This window comes from Somniosus microcephalus, chromosome 11 (genome assembly GCF_052327205.1).
Source record: "Somniosus microcephalus isolate GS21.2 chromosome 11, FLI_Smic_1.0, whole genome shotgun sequence".
Classification (NCBI taxonomy): domain Eukaryota; kingdom Metazoa; phylum Chordata; class Chondrichthyes; order Squaliformes; family Somniosidae; genus Somniosus; species Somniosus microcephalus.
This window is the reverse complement of record NC_140997.1, coordinates 108,863,527-108,885,825: the sequence shown is the minus strand read 5'-3', so window position 1 is coordinate 108,885,825 and position 22,299 is coordinate 108,863,527. Positions and strand designations below refer to the sequence as shown.

The window sequence follows — 22,299 nt, the reverse complement described above, 5'->3', positions numbered from 1 at the left end:
TGAGTGAGAACAGATAGTCACAGCACTGAGTGAGAACAGACAGTCACAGAACTGAGTGAGAACAGATAGTCAGGTCTGTGTGAGAACAGATAGCAACAGCACTGAGTGAGAACAGATAGTCACAGCAATGAGTGAGAACAGATAGTAACAGCACTGAATGAGAATAGACACAGTCAGCACTGAATGAGAACAGATACAGTCACAGCATTGAGTGAGAACAGATACAGTTGTAGCATTGAGTGAGAACAGATAGTCACAGCACTGCGTGAGAACAGACAGTCACAGAACTGAGTGAGAACAGATAGTCAGGTCTGTGTGAGAACAGATAGCAACAGCACTGAGTGAGAACAGATACAGTCACAGTCACAGCACTGAGTGAGGAAAATATACAGTCACAGCATTGAGTGAGAACAGATACAGTCACAGCACTGTGTGAGAACAAATACAGTCACAGCATTGAGTGAGAACAGATAGTCACAGCACTGAGTGAGAACAGACAGTCACAGAACTGAGTGAGAACAGATAGTCAGGTCTGTGTGAGAACAGATAGCAACAGCACTGAGTGAGAACAGATAGTCACAGCAATGAGTGAGAACAGATAGTAACAGCACTGAATGAGAATAGACACAGTCACAGCACTGAGTGAGAACAGATACAGTCACAGCACTGAGTGAGAACAGATATAGTCACAGCACTGAGTGAGAATAGACACAGTCACAGCACTGAGTGAGAACAGATACAGTCACAGCACTGAGTGAGAACAGATACAGTCACAGCACTGAGTGAGAACAGATGCAGTCACAGCACTGAGTGAGAACAGATGCAGTCACAGCACTGAGTGAGAACAGATGCAGTCACAGCACTGAGTGAGAACAGATACATTCTCAGCACTGAGAGAGAAGAGATACAGTCACAGCACTGAGTGAGAGCAGATACAGTCACAGCACTGAGTGAGAGCAGATACAGTCACAGCACTGAGCGAGAACAAGTACAGTCAGCACTGATTAACAGATAGTAACAGCACTGAGTGAGAACAGATACAGTCACAGCACTGAGTGAGAACAAATACAGTCAGCGCTGACTGAGAAAAGATAGTAACAGCACTGAGTGAGAACAGATACAGTCACAGCACTGATTGAGAACAGATAGTAACAGCACTGAGTGAGAACAGATACAGTCACAGCACTGAGTGAGAACAGATACAGTTACTGAGTGAGAACAGATACAGTCAGAGTGAGAACAGATACAGTCTGCACTGAGTGAGAACAGATACAGTCAGCACTGAGTGAGAACAGATACAGTCAGCACTGAGAGAGAACAGATACAGTCACAGGACTAACCGAGAACAGATACAGGACTAATTGAGAACAGATACAGTCATAGCACTGAATGAGAGCAGATACAGTCACAGCACTGAGTGAGAACAGATACAGTCACAGCACTGAGTAAGAACAGATACAGTCACAGCACGGAGTGAGAACAGATAGTCAGGACTTTTGAGAACAGATAGCAACAGCACTGAGTGAGAACAGATACAGTCACAGCACGGAGTGAGAACAGATATAGTCACAGCACGGAGTGAGAACAGATACAGTCACAGCACGGAGTGAGAACAGACACAGTCACAGCACTGAGTGAGAGCAGATGCAGTCACAGCATTGAGCGAGTGCAGATACAGTCACAGCACTGAGTGAGAACAGATGCAGTCACAGCACGGAGTGAGAACAGATACAGTCACAGCACTGAGTGAGAAAAAATACAGTCAGCACTGAGTGAGAACAGATAGTCACAGCACTAAGAACAGATACAGTCACAGCACTGACTGAGAACCGATAGTAACAGAACTGAGTGAGAACAGATACAGTCACAGCACTGAGTGAGAACAGGTACATTCACAGCACTGAGTGACAACAAATACATTCACAGCACTGAGTGAGAACAGATACGGTCAGCACTGAGTGAGAACAGATACAGTCAGCACTGAGAACAGATACAGTCACAGCACTGAGTGAGAACAGATACAGTCAGCACTGAGTGAGAACAGATAGTCACAGCACTGAGTGAGAACAGATACATTCACAGCACTGAGTGACAACAAATACATTCACAGCACTGAGAACAGATACAGTCACAGCACTGAGTGAGAACAGATTCAGTCAGCACTGAGGGAGAACAGATACAGTCATCACTGAATGAGAACAGATAGTCAGTACTGAGTGAGAACAGATAGTCAGCGCTGAGTTAGAACAGATACAGTCACAGCACTGAGTGAGAACAGACACAGTCCCAGCACTGAGTGAGAACAGACACAGTCCCAGCAATCGAGTGAGAACAGATACATTCATAGCACTGAGTGAGAACAGATACAGTTGTAGCACTGAGTGAGAACAGACACAGTCACAGCACTGAGTGAGAACAGATATAGTCACAGCACTGAGTGGAAAATGACAGTCACAGCACTGAGTGAGTACAGAAAGTCACAGAACTGAGTGAGAACAGATAGTCAGGACTTGTGAGAACAGATAGCAACAGCACTGAGTGAGAACAGATACAGTCACAGCACGGAGTGAGAACAGACACAGTCACAGCACGGAGTGAGAACAGATGCAGTCACAGCATTGAGCGAGTGCAGATACAGTCACAGCACTGAGTGAGAACAGATACAGTCCCAGCACTGAGTGAGAACAGACACAGTCCCAGCAATCGAGTGAGAACAGATACATTCATAGCACTGAGTGAGAACAGATACAGTTGTAGCACTGTGTGAGAACAGATACAGTCACAGCACTGAGTAAGAACAGATATAGTCACAGCACTGAGTGGAAAATGACAGTCACAGCACTGAGTGAGTACAGAAAGTCACAGAACTGAGTGAGAACAGATAGTCAGGACTTGTGAGAACAGATAGCAACAGCACTGAGTGAGAACAGATACAGTCACAGCACGGAGTGAGAACAGACACAGTCACAGCACGGAGTGAGAACAGATGCAGTCACAGCATTGAGCGAGTGCAGATACAGTCACAGCACTGAGTGAGAACAGATACAGTCACAGCACTGAGTGAGAACAGATACAGTCACAACACTGAGTGAGAACAGATACTGTCACAGCATTGAGTGGAAACAGATAGTCACAGCAATGAGTGAGAACAGATGCAGTCACAGCACTGAGTGAGAACAGATACAGTCACAGCACTGAGTGAGAACAGATACAGTCAGCACTGAGAGAGAACAGATACAGTCACAGGACTAATTGAGAACAGATACAGGACTAATTGAGAACAGATACAGTCACAGCACTGAATGAGAGCAGATACAGTCACAGCACTGTGTGAGAACAGATACAGTCACAGCACTGAGTAAGAACAGATATAGTCACAGCACTGAGTGGAAAATGACAGTCACAGCACTGAGTGAGAACAGATAGTCAGGGCTTGTGAGAACAGATAGCAACAGCACTGAGTGAGAACAGATACAGTCACAGCACGGAGTGAGAACAGATACAGTCACAGCACGGAGTGAGAACAGATACAGTCACAGCACGGAGTGAGAACAGACACAGTCACAGCACGGAGTGAGAACAGATGCAGTCACAGCATTGAGCGAGTGCAGATACAGTCACAGCACTGAGTGAGAACAGATGCAGTCACAGCGCTGAGTGAGAACAGATACAGTCACAGCACTGAGTGAGAACAGATACGGTCAGCACTGAGTGAGAACAGATACAGTCAGCACTGAGAACAGATACAGTCACAGCACTGAGTGAGAACAGATACAGTCAGCACAGATGGAGAACAGATACAGTCAGCACTGATGGAGAACAGATACAGTCATCACTGAATGAGAACAGATACAGTCAGCGCTGAGTGAGAACAGATACAGTCAGCGCTGAGTGCGGACAGATAGTCACAGCACTGAGTGAGAACAGATACAGTCACAGCACTGAGTGAGAACAGACACAGTCCCAGCACTGAGTGAGAACAGATACAGTTGTAGCACTGAGTGAGAACAGATACAGTCACAGCACTGAGTGAGAATAGATACAGTCACTGCACGAGTGAGAACAGATACATTCAGCACTGAGTGAGAACAGATACATTCACAGCACTGTATGAGAACAGACACAGTCAGCACTGAATGAGAACAGATACAGTCACAGCATTGAGTGAGAACAGATACAGTTGTAGCATTGAGTGAGAACAGATAGTCACAGCACTGCGTGAGAACAGACAGTCACAGAACTGAGTGAGAACAGATAGTCAGGTCTGTGTGAGAACAGATAGCAACAGCACTGAGTGAGAACAGATACAGTCACAGTCACAGCACTGAGTGAGGAAAATATACAGTCACAGCATTGAGTGAGAACAGATACAGTCACAGCACTGAGTGAGAACAGACAGTCACAGAACTGAGTGAGAACAGATAGTCAGGTCTGTGTGAGAACAGATAGCAACAGCACTGAGTGAGAACAGATAGTCACAGCAATGAGTGAGAACAGATAGTAACAGCACTGAATGAGAATAGACACAGTCACAGCACTGAGTGAGAACAGATACAGTCACAGCACTGAGTGAGAACAGATACAGTCACAGCACTGAGTGAGAACAGATATAGTCACAGCACTGAGTGAGAATAGACACAGTCACAGCACTGAGTGAGAACAGATACAGTCACAGCACTGAGTGAGAACAGATACAGTCACAGCACTGAGTGAGAACAGATGCAGTCACAGCACTGAGTGAGAACAGATGCAGTCACAGCACTGAGTGAGAACAGATGCAGTCACAGCACTGAGTGAGAACAGATGCAGTCACAGCACTGAGTGAGAACAGATACATTCTCAGCACTGAGAGAGAAGAGATACAGTCACAGCACTGAGTGAGAGCAGATACAGTCACAGCACTGAGTGAGAGCAGATACAGTCACAGCACTGAGCGAGAACAAGTACAGTCAGCACTGATTAACAGATAGTAACAGCACTGAGTGAGAACAGATACAGTCACAGCACTGAGTGAGAACAAATACAGTCAGCGCTGACTGAGAAAAGATAGTAACAGCACTGAGTGAGAACAGATACAGTCACAGCACTGATTGAGAACAGATAGTAACAGCACTGAGTGAGAACAGATACAGTCACAGCACTGAGTGAGAACAGATACAGTTACTGAGTGAGAACAGATACAGTCAGAGTGAGAACAGATACAGTCTGCACTGAGTGAGAACAGATACAGTCAGCACTGAGTGAGAACAGATACAGTCAGCACTGAGAGAGAACAGATACAGTCACAGGACTAACCGAGAACAGATACAGGACTAATTGAGAACAGATACAGTCATAGCACTGAATGAGAGCAGATACAGTCACAGCACTGAGTGAGAACAGATACAGTCACAGCACTGAGTAAGAACAGATACAGTCACAGCACGGATTGAGAACAGATAGTCAGGACTTTTGAGAACAGATAGCAACAGCACTGAGTGAGAACAGATACAGTCACAGCACGGAGTGAGAACAGATATAGTCACAGCACGGAGTGAGAACAGATACAGTCACAGCACGGAGTGAGAACAGACACAGTCACAGCACTGAGTGAGAGCAGATGCAGTCACAGCATTGAGCGAGTGCAGATACAGTCACAGCACTGAGTGAGAACAGATGCAGTCACAGCACGGAGTGAGAACAGATACAGTCACAGCACTGAGTGAGAAAAAATACAGTCAGCACTGAGTGAGAACAGATAGTCACAGCACTAAGAACAGATACAGTCACAGCACTGACTGAGAACCGATAGTAACAGAACTGAGTGAGAACAGATACAGTCACAGCACTGAGTGAGAACAGGTACATTCACAGCACTGAGTGACAACAAATACATTCACAGCACTGAGTGAGAACAGATACGGTCAGCACTGAGTGAGAACAGATACAGTCAGCACTGAGAACAGATACAGTCACAGCACTGAGTGAGAACAGATACAGTCAGCACTGAGTGAGAACAGATAGTCACAGCACTGAGTGAGAACAGATACATTCACAGCACTGAGTGACAACAAATACATTCACAGCACTGAGAACAGATACAGTCACAGCACTGAGTGAGAACAGATTCAGTCAGCACTGAGGGAGAACAGATACAGTCATCACTGAATGAGAACAGATAGTCAGTACTGAGTGAGAACAGATAGTCAGCGCTGAGTGAGAACAGATACAGTCACAGCACTGAGTGAGAACAGACACAGTCCCAGCACTGAGTGAGAACAGACACAGTCCCAGCAATCGAGTGAGAACAGATACATTCATAGCACTGAGTGAGAACAGATACAGTTGTAGCACTGAGTGAGAACAGACACAGTCACAGCACTGAGTGAGAACAGATACAGTCACAGCACTGAGTGATAACAGACACAGTCCCAGCAATCGAGTGAGAACAGATGCATTCATAGCACGGAGTGAGAACAGATACAGTTGTAGCACTGAGTGAGAACAGATACAGTCACAGCACTGAGTGAGAACAGATACAGTCACAGCACTGAGTGAGAACAAATACAGTCAGCACTGACTGAGAAAAGATAGTAACAGCACTGAATGAGAACAGATACAGTCACAGCACTGAGTGAGAACAGATACATTCTCAGCACTGAGTGACAATAAATACAGTCACAGCATGGAGTGAGAACAGATACAGTCACAGCACTGAGTGAGAGCAGATACAGTCACAGCATTGAGTGGAAACAGATAGTCACAGCACTGAGTGAGAACAGATAGCAACAGCACTGAGTGAGAACAGATACAGTCACAGCACGGAGTGAGAACAGATGCAGTCACAGCATTGAGTGAGAACAGATACAGTTGTAGCATTGAGTGAGAACAGATAGTCACAGCACTGCGTGAGAACAGACAGTCACAGAACTGAGTGAGAACAGATAGTCAGGTCTGTGTGAGAACAGATAGCAACAGCACTGAGTGAGAACAGATACAGTCACAGTCACAGCACTGAGTGAGAACAGATACAGTCACAGTCACAGCACTGAGTGAGGAAAATATACAGTCGCAGCATTGAGTGAGAACAGATACAGTCACAGCACTGTGTGAGAACAAATACAGTCACAGCATTGAGTGAGAACAGATAGTCACAGCACTGAGTGAGAACAGACAGTCACAGAACTGAGTGAGAACAGATAGTCAGGTCTGTGTGAGAACAGATAGCAACAGCACTGAGTGAGAACAGATAGTCACAGCAATGAGTGAGAACAGATAGTAACAGCACTGAATGAGAATAGACAGTCAGCACTGAATGAGAACAGATACAGTCACAGCATTGAGTGAGAACAGATACAGTTGTAGCATTGAGTGAGAACAGATAGTCACAGCACTGCGTGAGAACAGACAGTCACAGAACTGAGTGAGAACAGATAGTCAGGTCTGTGTGAGAACAGATAGCAACAGCACTGAGTGAGAACAGATACAGTCACAGCACTGAGTGAGGAAAATATACAGTCACAGCATTGAGTGAGAACAGATGCAGTCACAGCACTGAGTGAGATCAGATACATTCTCAGCACTGAGTGACAATAAATACAGTCACAGCACTGAGTGAGAGCAGGTACAGTCAGCACTGAGAGAGAAGAGATAGTCACAGCATGGAGTGAGAACATATACAGTCACAGCACTGAGTGAGAACAGATACAGTCACAACACTGAGTGAGAACAGATACTGTCACAGCATTGAGTGGAAACAGATAGTCACAGCAATGAGTGAGAACAGATGCAGTCACAGCACTGAGTGAGAACAGATACAGTCACAGCACTGAGTGAGAACAGATACAGTCAGCACTGAGAGAGAACAGATACAGTCACAGGACTAATTGAGAACAGATACAGGACTAATTGAGAACAGATACAGTCACAGCACTGAATGAGAGCAGATACAGTCACAGCACTGTGTGAGAACAGATACAGTCACAGCACTGAGTAAGAACAGATATAGTCACAGCACTGAGTGGAAAATGACAGTCACAGCACTGAGTGAGTACAGAAAGTCACAGAACTGAGTGAGAACAGATAGTCAGGACTTGTGAGAACAGATAGCAACAGCACTGAGTGAGAACAGATACAGTCACAGCACGGAGTGAGAACAGACACAGTCACAGCACGGAGTGAGAACAGATGCAGTCACAGCATTGAGCGAGTGCAGATACAGTCACAGCACTGAGTGAGAACAGATGCAGTCACAGCGCTGAGTGAGAACAGATACAGTCACAGCACTGAGAGAACAGATACGGTCAGCACTGAGTGAGAACAGATACAGTCAGCACTGAGAACAGATACAGTCACAGCACTGAGTGAGAACAGATACAGTCAGCACAGATGGAGAACAGATACAGTCAGCACTGATGGAGAACAGATACAGTCATCACTGAATGAGAACAGATACAGTCAGCGCTGAGTGAGAACAGATACAGTCAGCGCTGAGTGCGGACAGATAGTCACAGCACTGAGTGAGAACAGATACAGTCACAGCACTGAGTGAGAACAGACACAGTCCCAGCACTGAGTGAGAACAGATACAGTTGTAGCACTGAGTGAGAACAGATACAGTCACAGCACTGAGTGAGAATAGATACAGTCACTGCACGAGTGAGAACAGATACATTCAGCACTGAGTGAGAACAGATACGGTCACAGAACTGTGAGAACAGATACAGTCTCAGCACTGAGTGAGAACAGATACATTCACAGCACTGTATGAGAACAGACACAGTCAGCACTGAATGAGAACAGATACAGTCACAGCATCGAGTGAGAACAAATACAGTTGTAGCACTGAGTGAGAACAGATGCAGTCACAGCACTGCGTGAGAACAGTCACAGAACTGAGTGAGAACAGATAGTCAGGTCTGTGTGAGAACAGATAGCAACAGCACTGAGTGAGAACAGATACAGTCACAGTCACAGCACTGAGTGAGAAAATATACAGTCACAGCATTGAGTGAGAACAGATACAGTCACAGCACTGAGTGAGAACAAATACAGTCACAGCATTGAGTGAGAACAGATAGTCACAGCACTGAGTGAGAACAGACAGTCACAGAACTGAGTGAGAACAGATAGTCAGGTCTGTGTGAGAACAGATAGCAACAGCACTGAGTGAGAACAGATACAGTCACAGCAATGAGTGAGAACAGATAGTAACAGCACTGAATGAGAATAGACACAGTCACAGCACTGAGTGAGAACAGATACAGTCACAGCACTGAGTGAGAACAGATGCAGTCACAGCACGGAGAACAGATGCAGTCACAGCACTGAGTGAGAACAGATGCAGTCACAGCACTGAGTGAGAACAGATAGCAACAGCACTGAATGAGAATAGACACAGTCACAGCACTGAGTGAGAACTGATGCAGTCACAGCACTGAATGAGAACAGGTACAGTCACAGCACTGAGTGAGAACAGATAGTAACAGCACTGAATGAGAATAGACACAGTCACAGCACTGAGTGAGAGAAGATACAGTCACAGCACTGAGTGAGAGCAGATACAGTCACAGCACTGAGTGAGAAGAAATACAGTCAGCACTGACTGAGAAAAGATAGTAACAGCACTGAATGAGAACAGATACAGTCACAGCACTGAGTGAGAACAGATACATTCTCAGCACTGAGTGACAATAAATACAGTCACAGCATGGAGTGAGAACAGATACAGTCACAGCACTGAGTGAGAACAGATGCAGTCACAGCACTGAGTGAGAACAGATAGTCACAGCACTGAGTGAGAAAAGATAGTCACGGCACTGAGTGAGAACAGATACAGTCACAGCACTGAGTGAGAGCAGATACAGTCACAGCATTGAGTGGAAACAGATAGTCACAGCACTGAGTGAGAACAGATAGCAACAGCACTGAGTGAGAACAGATACAGTCACAGCACGGAGTGAGAACAGATGCAGTCACAGCACTGAGTGAGAACAGATGCAGTCACAGCACTGAGTGAGAACAGATGCAGTCACAGCACTGAGTGAGAGCAGATAGCAACAGCACTGAATGAGAATAGACACAGTCACAGCACTGAGTGAGAATTGATGCAGTCACAGCACTGAGAGAACAGATAGCAACAGCACTGAATGAGAACAGATACAGTCACAGCACTGAGTGAGAACAGATAGTAACAGCACTGAATGAGAATAGACAGTCACAGCACTGAGTGAGAACAGATGCAGTCACAGCACTGAGTGAGAACAGATAGCAACAGCACTGAATGAGAACAGATACAGTCACAGCACTGAGTGAGATCAGATACATTCTCAGCACTGAGTGACAATAAATACAGTCACAGCACTGAGTGAGAACAGATAGTAACAGCACTGAGTGAGAACAGATACAGTCACAGCACTGAGTGAGAGAAGATACAGTCACAGCACTGAGTGAGAGCAGATACAGTCACAGCACTGAGTGAGAACAGATACAGTCACAGCACTGAGTGAGAACAAATACAATCAGCACTGACTGAGAAAAGATAGTAACAGCACTGAGTGAGAACAGATAGTCACAGCACTGATTGATCATCCATGGCACCATGGTGCAGGAGGCTATTCAAGTGGAGAGTTTTGGGTAAAAATAAGCAGAGTGGGTCAGGAAGGGATAGAGAGAGTAACAACGGTAATAGGGCATCAGTGACTAAAGTGAAATCAGGGAAAAATAGAAAAAAGTCAAAGCTAAAGGCACTATATCTAAATGCATGAAGCATTCGCAACAAATTAATAGCACAGACAGAAATTAATAGGTTTGATCTGATAGGCATTATGGAGCCGCTGTTAGTAAGAAAGGCCACTTTTCTGAGGTATACCGGTCGAGAGCTCGTTAGTTTTGCAGCTACTATCTATAAAACTGCTCCTCCCCCAAGAGCCACTACTAAGGTTACAGCTGCAATCTATAAAACTGCTCCTCCCCCAAGAACCATTACTAAGGTTACAGCTGTCATGGGTAAAACTGCCCCTCCTCCCATCACAGCTGTTTTTCCCCAAAGTTTGTCCCATGCAGCCACGAAGGTTTCAATAAATGGATACATTTTGAGTGCACTAATCGACTCATGCAGCTCTGACAGCTTCATCAGTGAGCAGGCTGTCAGTAAGTTAAAACTGCGTATTTACCCCTGGGACAGGGAAATTGCAACGGCTCCGAAGACACTGACCACCAATTCTTCTGGCTTTTGTCTTGTTGACCTTATTCTCAATGGCCGCACTTATTTCTCCACCCGGCTCGGGGTGCTCAAGAACCTATGCTGTGATGTGCTCCTGGGACAGGATTTCCAGAAACAACACAAAAGACTCACTTTCGAGTTTGGAGGGTCAAAACCGGAGCTTACTATTTCCAAAGTACCATTTTGTGCGCTTTCGGCGGCTTCGCTCGATGAGCACTCGTTTGCCAATCTTTCCCCCCAATGTAAGCCCATAGTCACTAAATCACGACGTTTCAGCCAAGATGATCGAGCCTTTATCGAGGCAGAAATCTCTCGCCTTCTAGCTGACGGTATCATTGAGCCATGTTCATCTTCCTGGCAGGCTCAAGTCGTCATTGTTAAAAATCCTCTGAAGCAACACAAGAAACGTCTTTGCATCAATTACTCACAAACTATTAACCAGTATACCGACTGGATACCTACCCACTGCCACGCATCGATGACATGGTAAATAACCTTGCCAACTACAAGGTATTTTCAACTTTTGATTTAAAGAGCGCATATCATTAAGTACCGTTAAAGGACTCTGACAAAAAGTATACGGCCTTTGAGGCCAATGGTCGGCTTTACCAGTTTTGTCGCCTTCCATTTGGGGTCACCAATGGGGTGGCCGTCTTTCAACGGGCAATGGATAGCCTAGTCAAACAGGAGAACTTAACGGACACTTTTCCATGTTTAGATAATATCACCATTGCTGCTCATAACCAGAAGCATGATGCCAATCTCCAGAAATTTTTTGACGTTCTCCGTCGTCGCAACTTAACCTTAAATGAGTCCAAATCTGTGAAATCAGTACCATCAGTCAACATTCTTGGCTACTGGGTGGGCAACGGTGTCATCAAACCGGATCCGGAGCGACTTCGTCCGCTTCAGGAGCTCCCTCCCCCTACAAATCTCGGCTCTCTTCGTCGGGCACTCGGCATGTTCGCCTATTATGCGAAATGGATACCCAACTTCTCCGACAAGATCCAGCCCCTGCTTCACGCAACGTCATTTCCATTGGAGGCAAAGGCTATTCCAGCTTTCAACCTCCTCAAGCGACAACTGGAAAAAGCTATGCTTCGTTCCATTGATGAAAATCTTCCTTTTGTGGTCGAGTGCGATGCATCGGATGTGGTGATCTCTGCTACCTTGAATCAAGGTGGTCGTCCCGTTGCATTTCTGTCCAGAACTTTGCAGGGTAGCGAGCTCCATTATCCTCCTGTCGAGAAGGAGGCTACGGCCATCATCGAAGCGGTACGTAAATGGAGTCATTTTTTCGCTCGTCGCCATTTCATACTTATAACCGATCAGCGCTCCGTGGCCTTTATGCTGGATAACCGGAAACGCACTCAGATCAAGAATAACAAAATACAACTCTGGAGGATGGAATTGGCTGTGTTTGGATACACCATACATTATCGACCCGGCAAAGAGAATGTGGCCCCGGATACCCTCACATGGGCATTCTGCTCTTCTATGTCAACTTCGACTCTGGCGGATCTTCATTCTGACTTATGCCATCCTGGCGTTACCCATATGTTGCACTTTGTGCGATCTAAAAATCTCCCATTTTCTACGAAAGATGTGAAAAGAACGTGCTCCTCCTGTAAAATTTGTGCGGAGTTAAAACCGCAATTCTTCCGTCCATCGGCTGGCTCGCTCATACACGCTGTGCAACCTATGCAGCGACTCAGCATTGTCTTTAAAGGGCCATTGCCTTCCTCAACGCGGAACTTACTGACTATGGTGGACGAATATTCATGCTTTCCCTTTGCTTTCCCCTGTCCCAATATGCTTACTTCCATAGTGATCAAATGCCTTGATCAAGTATTTTCCCTTTGCGGTACTGCCAATTTCATCCACTCTGATCGGGGTCCCTCCTTCATGTCAAGCGAACTCAAAAGTTCTCTCTCCCAATGGGGAATCGCCACAAGTAAAACGACACTGTACCATCCCATCGGTTACGGACAGTTTGAGAGATACGCTATAATTTGGAATGCTGTTCGTCTTGCGCTGAGGTCACACAATCTATCAGACCAGCAGTGGGAAACTATGCTCCCTGACGCGTTGCATTCCTTCAGGTCTCTCCTTTCCACTTCTACCAATGTCACACCTCACGAGCGATTCTTCAACTTCTAGCATCGCTCCACCCATGGGACGTCTCTACCGTCATGGTTGGCAGCTCCTGGCCCCGTGCTGCTCCGAAGATTCGTCCGATCGTCAAAAAACGATCCTCTAGGTAGAACTTACAGACGTCAACCCCACATACGCCCACGTGCGGTACCCGGATGGCCGGGAATCCGCCGTTTCGCTCCGGGACCTGGCTCCCTGTCCGGCTGGTTCCGCGGACCTGACTGATGGAGGGACCCGCGGGGATGAGGCTGACACTCTGCGCTCCCCCGAGGATGACGCCCTACCTGGGACATCGAGGGATCTGCCGGCTGCCCCGCCGGATCCGCTCGGGGAGCCGAGCGCTCCCCGTAGGATGGCCATCCCGGGCCAGGACGCCGGTCAATCTCCAGCTAACCAACGGGACGAAGCCAGTTCTGCGCCTGTGGGGACCCGCACCCGGAGTCACGATCTACCCAGCCTCCCTCGGGTTGATCAGAGCAACACAGGCCCTGTCGATCCACCGGCACGGATCAAGCGGCCCAGGGACCAAGACACGGTCCGGGGAGACGTGCCCTCTGGCCATAAACAAAAATCTGAAAGACTGCAGCTATTCGTTGTCCGCCTAATCCGTTAAGAGGAAGTCGTCGGACTTCCAAATCTTTTAGGCAGGAAGAATGTCATAAATCTCATCATCGAGAAACTACCAATGAAATAACACTGGACGGCCAGCTGGTGGCACCGTCCAAGGAGTATAAATACTAGGGCGTTGGCCCCAGCTTGCCAGGGACATTTTGTAAAGACAAGGAGCTAGTGGATACAACTAGACTTCCATGTTCTGAAACAAGTTGATTAAAGCCTTGCTTTATGCTCAAACCAAGTGCACAGTGAGTTTTATTATGTCAGGTAATACAGTAATCATGGGGGACATTAATCTACATATGGGCTGGGCAAACCAAATTTGCAGTAATAGTGTGGAGGACAAATTCATGGAATGTATGCAAAATAGTTTTCTAGATCAGTATGTTGAGGAACCAACTGGAGAACCGGTTATTTCAGATCTAGTATTGTGCAGTGCGAAAGGGTTAATTAATAACCATGTTGTAAAGGGGCCTTTAGGGAAGGGTGACCATAATATGATAGAGTTTTATATTGAGTTTGAAAGTGATTTAGTTAAATCCAAAACTGGGGTCTTAAATCTAAACAAAGCAAACTATGTAGGTATGAGGGGCAAGTTGGCTAAGGCAGATTGGGAAACTACATTAAAAGGTATGATGGTTGACAAGCAATGGTTGGCATTTAAAGAATACATGATTTACAACAAATATACATTCCGTTAAGGCACAAAAACCCCCACAGGAAAAGTGGTCCAACCATGGCTAACAAGAGAAAGTAAACAAATACTTTGTGTGTCTTCACGGAGGAAGACGCAAAAATCTGCCCAGAACTAGTGAAGAACCAAAGGTCTAGCAAGAATGAGGAACCAAAAGAAATTAGTATTAGTAAAAAATTAGTTCTGGAAAAATTAATGGGACTTAAAGCCAATCAATACCCAAGACCTGGTGGCCTACATCCTAGGGTTTCGAAACATGTGGCTATACAGATAGTGGATGCATTGGTTGTCAGCTACCAAAATTCCAGAGATTCTAGAACGGTTCCTGCGGATTTGAAGGTAGCAAATGTAGCCCCACTATTTAAGAAAGGAGGGAAAGAGAAATAGGGAACTACAGACCAGTTAGCCTGACATCAGTCGTAGGGAAAATGCTAGAATCTATTATGAAGGATGTAGTAACAGGGCACTTAGAAAATAGGATTGGGCAGAGTCAACATGGATTTATGAAAGGGAAATCATGTTTGACAAATCTGTTCAGAGGTTTTTGATGTTGTAACTAGCAGAATAGATAAGGGGGAACCAGTGGATGTGATGTATTTGGATTTTCAGAAGGTGCCACACAAGAGGGTATTAAACAAAATTCGGGCTCATGGGATTGGGGGTAATATACTAGCATGGATTGAGGATTGGTTAATGGACAGGAAACAGAGAGTAGGAATAAACAGGTCATTTTCGGGTTGGCAGGCTGTAACTAGTGGGGTACCGCAAGGCTCAGCTATTCACAATCTATATCAATGATTTGGATGAGGGGACCAAATGTAATATATCCAAGTTTGCTGATGATACAAAGCTAGGTGGGAATGTAAGTTGTGAGGAGGATGCAAAGAGGCTTCAAGGGGATTTAGACAGGCAAAGTGAGTGGGCAAGAACATGGCAAATGGAATATAATGTGAAGACACCCACTTTGGTAGGAAAAATAGAAAAGCAGAGTATTTTTTTAAATGGTGAGATTGGGAAATGTTGGTGTTGAGAGACCTGGGTGTCCTTGTACTTGAATTACTGAAAGTTAACATGCAGGTACAGCAAGCAATTAGGAAAGCAAATGGTATGTTGGCCTTTATTACAAGAGCATTTGAGTATAAGAGTAAAGACGTCGTACTGCAATTATATAGGGCCCTGGTGACAACACACCTGGAGTATGATGTACAATTTTGGTCTCCATACCTAAGGAAGGATATACTTGCCATCAAGGGAGTGCAACGAAGATTCACCAGACTGGTTCCTGGGATGGGGGGATTGTCCAATGAGGAGAGATTGAGTAGGCTAGGTCTATATTCCCTGGAGTTTAGAAGAATGAGAGGTGATCTCATTGAAACATACAAAATTCTTACAGGCCCTGACAGGATAGATGCAGGGAGAATGTTTCACCTGGCTGGGGAGTCTAGAGGTCACAGTCTCGAGGTCACAGTCTCAGAATAAGGGGTCGGCCAGTTAGGACTGAGATGAGGAGAAATGTCTTCACTCAGAGGGTGATGAATCTTTGGAATTCTCTACCCCAAAGGGCTGTGGATGCTCAGTTGTTGAGTATATTCAAGACAGAGAGCGATAGAATTTTGGATATTAAGGGAATCAAGCTATAGATATGGGGATAGTGCAGGAAAGTGGAGATGAGGTAGAAGTTCAGCCATGATCTAATGGAATGGCCTACTCTTGCTCCTAATACTTATGTTCTTCTTGTTATGTTCTTATATATACTTTCTAGAAAATCTTGCACTGAACACGATTCCTATCCATTAACCCTACTTCCTGCCATCCAACTAGCCTTGCGACCAAATCATCCTTTGCCTGTCCCGCCCCGCAGCACCCGTTCATTTTCTTCCATGCAGGCCCAGCTGTCCCTTCTCCTTGTTGCCCAAGAACTACTGAAGACAGAAGATGTAAACTAACATAATCTGAATACTTTATTAATGTTTTAAAAGACATTGCCATTCTCGAAAGGCTGTCAAATTGAAAGGACGCTGGCACAGTAACTATGAGCAACGCCGCGGGTGCTGACGGCCCACCCCTCGCTGCTGAGAGCCCATTGGCTGCTGCCCCAGGGTGCAGGCGCCGGACGCACTGATTGGCTGCGGCGCTTCACTCCGCCTGGGCCCCTCATTTCTGCTGTTCGTGTTAAAGACCGCTCGGGGCTGCAGCCGGGGAGACACCGGGCTCGGCCTCACCTCATCGGGGACACCGGGCTCGGCCCAGCCTAGCCTCACCTCACTGGGGACACCGGTCTCGGCCCAGCCTCACCTCACCGGGGACACCTGTCTCGGCCCAGCCTCACCTCACCGGGGACACCGGGCTCAGCCCTGCCTCACCTCACCGGGCTCGGCCCAGCCTCACCTCACCGTGGACACCGGGCTCGGCCCAGCCTCACCTCAACAGGCCCGGCCTCACCTCACCGGGGACGGCCCAGCCTCACTTCACCAGGGACACCGGGCTCGGCCCAGCCTCACCGTGGACACCGGGCTCGGCCCAGCCTCACCGGGCCCGGCCTCAACTCACCGGGGACACCGGGTTCGGCCCAGCCTCACCTCACTGGGGACACCGGGCTCGGCCCAGCCTCACCTCACCGGGGACACCGGGCCTGGGCTCGGCCTCACCTCAGCGGGGACACTGGACTCGGCCCAGCCTCACCGCACCGGGCCCCGCCTCACCGGGCCTGGCCCAGCCTCACCAGGGACACCGGGCCCGGCCCAGCCTCGCCTCACATGGGACACCGGGCCCGGCCCAGCCTCGCCTCACCGGGGACACCGGGCCCGGCCCGGCCTCGCTTCACCGGGGACACCGGGCCCGGCCCGGCCTCGCTTCACCGGGGACACCGGGCCCGGCCCAGCCTCGCCTCACCGGGGACACCGGGCCCGGCCACACCGGGGACACCGGGCCCGGCCTCACCGGGGACACCGGGCCCGGCCCGGCCTCGCTTCACCGGGGACACCGGGCCCGGCCCGGCCTCGCTTCACCGGGGACACCGGGCCCGGCCCAGCCTCGCCTCACCGGGGACACCGGGCCCGGCCACACCGGGGACACCGGGCCCGGCCCAGCCTCGCCTCACCGGAGACACCGGGCCCTGCCCCGCCTCACCGGGGACGCCGGGCCCGGCCTCGCCTCACCGGGGACGCCGGACTCGGCCTCGCCTCACCGGGCCCGGCCTCGCCTCACCAGGGACGCCAGCCCCGCCTCACCGCGCCGGGCCTCGCCTTACCGGGAACGCCGGGCCAGGCCCCGCCTCGCCTCACCTCACCGGGGACGCCGGGCCCGGCCCAGCCTCGCCTGGCACTCGGCTCGTTCCGTCAGGCTATTGCTGCAAAACCAGGGCCCGGTGGCGAAGGTGAAAGTGTCGGGGGGTCACAGACGGCCGGCGGCACCTCCCATCGCGGTGTTGAAATGCCAACTAGTGCGGATTGGGAGTCGGGCGGTGTGTGTGCGAGCTCGGGTCCGGGGCGGGCGGTGTGTGTGTGAGCTCGGATCCGGGGCGGGCAGTGTGTTTGTGAGCTCGGGTCCGGGGTCCGGGGCCCGGCGGTGTGTGACTGCGGCCCCGGGTCGAGCGCGGGTTGGAACGGCGCTCACCTGCAGCAAATAGGCTTTATTCCATTGTTTGTAAAACTGCTTTCTTTCCTTCAAAGGTCATAGTTCGTGACCTCGGCGTTTTTTCCCGGCGCCTGCATTAGCAATTCAGTCTGCGGCGTAGCTGGTTGGCTGTGGGAGCGAGGCGCGCCCTGCTACTGGCTGTGGGAGCGGGGCGCGCCCTGCTACTGGCTGTGGGAGCGGGGCGCGCCCTGCTACTGGCTGTGGGAGCGGGGCGCGCCCTGCTACTGGCTGTGGGAGCGGGGCCCGCCCTGCTACTGGCTGTGGGAGCGGGTCGCGCCCTGCTATTGGCTGTGGGAGCGGGGCGCGCCCTGGTATTGGCTGTGGGAGCGGGGCGCGCCCTGCTATTGGCTGTGGGAGCGGGGCGCGCCCTGCTACTGGCTGTGGGAGCGGGGCGCGCCCTGGTATTGACTGTGGGAGCGGGGCGCGCCCTGCTATTGGCTGTGGGAGCGGGGCGCGCCCTGCTACTGGCTGTGGGAGCGGGGCGCGCCCTGCTACTGGCTGTGGGAGCGGGGCGCGTCCTGGTATTGGCTGTGGGAGCGGTGCGTGCCCTGCTATTGGCTGTCGGTGCGGCCGCAGCCACCCGGGCTCCGGCACTGCGGTTATTTCCGGGAGACTTGGTGTGAGCCCGGGAGTGTTTCCTTGCCATTCTGCAATCGCCCTTGCGGCTCCATGACCGTCTTCACATGGCCTTTAAACTCACAAAGTGTGCATTAACAGAGTAAAATCCTGCATAAAATATGCACACCTGTGTGGTTTTGAGGATTTCTGATCATCTTGGGCACATGCACGCTGAGCAGGCCCCTATCATCATCATATATATATTTTTTATCCACACTTTTTGTTTGTGCCTTTTGTTCTTCTCTCCCACATGGGAGCTGTCATTCATTCTGCCAGCGCAATTCACACTTCATCTGGATCCATCCTTTGTTTCTTAACCTGTCCCATTACCATCTCCTTTTGCCTTGAATATCTCTCAATGTCTCTTAATCTCTCATGCTGTTTATCCTATCACAGACCTTCCCTTTTGTTCTTTCATCCCCTCCCCCATTTCCCAGCCCCTAAACTTGCTTTAAAATCTGTTTCATTTCCTGCTTTTTTCCAATTCTGATGAAAGGTCATCGACCTGAAACGTTAACTCTGTTTCTCTCTTCACAGTTGCTGCCTGGCCTGCTGAGTGTCTCCAGCATTTTCTGTTTTTATTTCAGATTTCCAGCATCTGCAGTATTTTCTTTTTGTATTAAAGAAGAAATTCTGCTCCTGTTCAACGGGATTTCCGTTTGTCTCTTTTACCTTGTTCATCTTCATTGCTTTCTGTCTCCCTTCTCGTGTTTGATCAGGTATCTACCAAAACTCGCTTTCACAGCCACATATCTTTCCTCAGCAACTGTATCCGGCTCCGACTTACTCCACGTGGATTCCAACTGAAATTCCACCCTTCGTGTTTTGGATTCACCCAGGACTACAGATATCTCCAAGATATTCAGCGTTCCTCGAACCACTGCTCTCGCCATATCCTGAGATCCACGCTGAATGCCATGCAAAGCCACATGAACACTCTCGACCTCTCTCTTCAGCAGCACCGACTCACTCTATCTCAAAGCTGTCCTGGTCCACAGTTCCATTTCATCGTTCGCCTCATCCGGCGCTTTAACAAAAAACTTTTTTTCTTCCTTTCAGGTGTCAAAGATCGCAAGCTTCAACAACTCTTGGACACCAACGCCCCTCCGGAACCTTCTTCCCTTCACTTTCCTCTGATCCCATCCCTTCTCCCAATCTCACCCCCTGCCGAGTATTCACTATCCCCTCTGACCTTCCCCTCTCTGACCCTGAATGATCAGTCCTCAGCAAAGGACTGAGCTTCAGCCCCTTATGCCCCCACCTCAATGAATTTCGAAGTCGGCACGATGCTGAGTTCTTTTTCCGCCGCCTTCGTCTCCGTGCCCACTTCTTTGGCCAGGAGTCTTCCCCCCGCACGGCTCACCCTTTCTCCCGCTTTCAGAATTCTCGTTCTACCTGGACCCCTCTGGCCTCTTACCCTCTCTAGATCTTTTCATTGCAAACTGCTGTTGTTGTGGAGTATTTTAAACCAACACTCGACACAAAGTTTTAGATCGATAGTCAAGTTGTCGTTATTGCACCGGTGGGGAAACAGTCTGCTCTGCCTTAGTCAGACTTTTCCAAATTGTTACAGCAAACACTACATTTTTATACATTACAATACATAAGAACATAAGAAATAGGAGCAGGAGTAGGCCAATCGGCCCCTCGAGCCTGCTCCGCCATTCAATAAGATCATGGCTGATCTGATCCTAACCGCCAATCTATTATCACAGAACCATCTCCTGAATCTAACAGAATTAGACACACGAAATAGGAGCAGGATCAGGCTACACGGCCCCTGGGCCCGCTCTGCTACCCACAGGGCCATGTCCGATCCGAACCGAGACTCATGTCCAAATTCCTGCCCGCTCCCCATAACCCTTTACTTCTAGGAAACTGTCTATTTCTGTTTTAAATTTATGTAATGATGTAGCTTCTACAGCTTTTTGGGGCAGCATATTCCATGGACCTACCACCCTCTGAGTGAAGTAGTTCCTCCTCATCTCAGTTTTCAAAGAACAGCCCCTTATTCTAAGACTATGCCCCCTAGTTCTAGTTTCACCCATCATCGGGAACATCTTCCCCGCATCCACCCGATCCAACCCCTTCACAATCTTATATGTTTCAATAAGATCGCCTCTCATTCTTCTGAACTCCAATGAGTAGAGTCCCAATCTACTCAACCTCTCCTCATATGTCCATCCCCTCATCCCCGGGATTAACCGAGTGAACCTTCTTTGTACTGACTCGAGAGTAAGTATGTCTTTTCTTAAGTATGGACACCAAAACTGTATGCAGTATTCCAGGTGCGGTCTCACCAATACCTTGTACAACTGCAGCAATACCTCCCTATTTTTATATTCTATTCCCCCAGCAATGAAAGCCAACATTCCATTGGCCTTCTTAATCACTTGCTGCACCTGCATACTAACCTTTTGAGTTTCGTGCACCAGGACCCCCAGATCCCTTTGTACTTCAGTACTTTCCAGTTTCTTGCCATTAAGATAATAACTTGCTCTATGATTTTTCCTGCCAAAGTGCATAACCTCACACTTTCCAGTATTGTATTCCATCTGCCAAATCTCTGCCCACTTACTTAGCCTGTCTATGTCCCCTTGCATGTTTTTTATGTCCTCCTCACTCATTACTTTCCCTCCCATCTTAGTATCATCTGCAAACTTTGATATGTTACACTCGGTCCCCTCCTCCAAATCGTTAATATAGATTGTAAAGAGTTGGGGACCCAAACTGACCCCTGCGGAACACCACTAGTTACTGATTGCCAGTCTGAGAATGAACCATTTATCCCAACTCTCTGCCTTCTGTTAGATAGCCAATCCTCTATCCATGCCAGAATATTACCCCCAATCCCGTGATTTTTTATCTTAAGCAATAATCTTTTGTGTGGCACCTTGTCAAATGCCTTTTGGAAGTCTAAATACACTACGTCCACTGGTTCCCCTTTATCCACCCTATATGTTACTTCCTCAAAGAACTCCAGCAAATTTGTCAAACATGACTTCCCCTTCATAAAACCATGCTGGCTTTGTCCTATTAAATTATGATTATCCAAATATCCTGTTACTGTCTCCTTAATAATGGACTCCAAAATTTTACCTACCACAGATGTTAGGCTAACCGGTCTATAGTTTCCAGCCTTCTGTCTACTGCCCTTTTTAAATAAGGGTGTTACATTAGCAGTTTTCCAGTCTGCCGGGACCTTTGCCGAGTCCAGGGAGTATTGGAAAATTATTACCAATGCATCCACAATCCCTACCGCCACTTCCCTCAAGACCCTAGGATGTAAGCCATCAGGTCCAGGTGATTTATCCGCCTTGAGTCCCATTATTTTACCGAGTACCACTTCCTTAGTGATTTTGATCGTGTTTAGCTCCTC

At 48.3% G+C, this 22,299-nt stretch overlaps 1 protein-coding gene across 3 annotated transcripts in view; it reads right to left on the bottom strand.

Annotated features, from left to right (window-relative positions):
- The window catches only part of LOC147110821 (nuclear receptor subfamily 2 group C member 2-like), a 132,862-nt gene extending 114,377 nt beyond the window's left edge, over positions 1-18,485 (bottom strand). Inside the window, exon 1 of one of the 3 annotated variants that reach the window (XM_086001181.1) lies at positions 18,282-18,485. The gene's annotated coding sequence lies outside the window, so the exon portion shown is untranslated. Of the gene's footprint in view, positions 1-17,916; positions 18,184-18,281 lie in introns of those variants that run through there. The other 2 variants (XM_086001179.1, XM_086001180.1) reach the window with 2 other exon arrangements.
- Between the last annotated feature and the right edge of the window lie 3,814 nt (positions 18,486-22,299).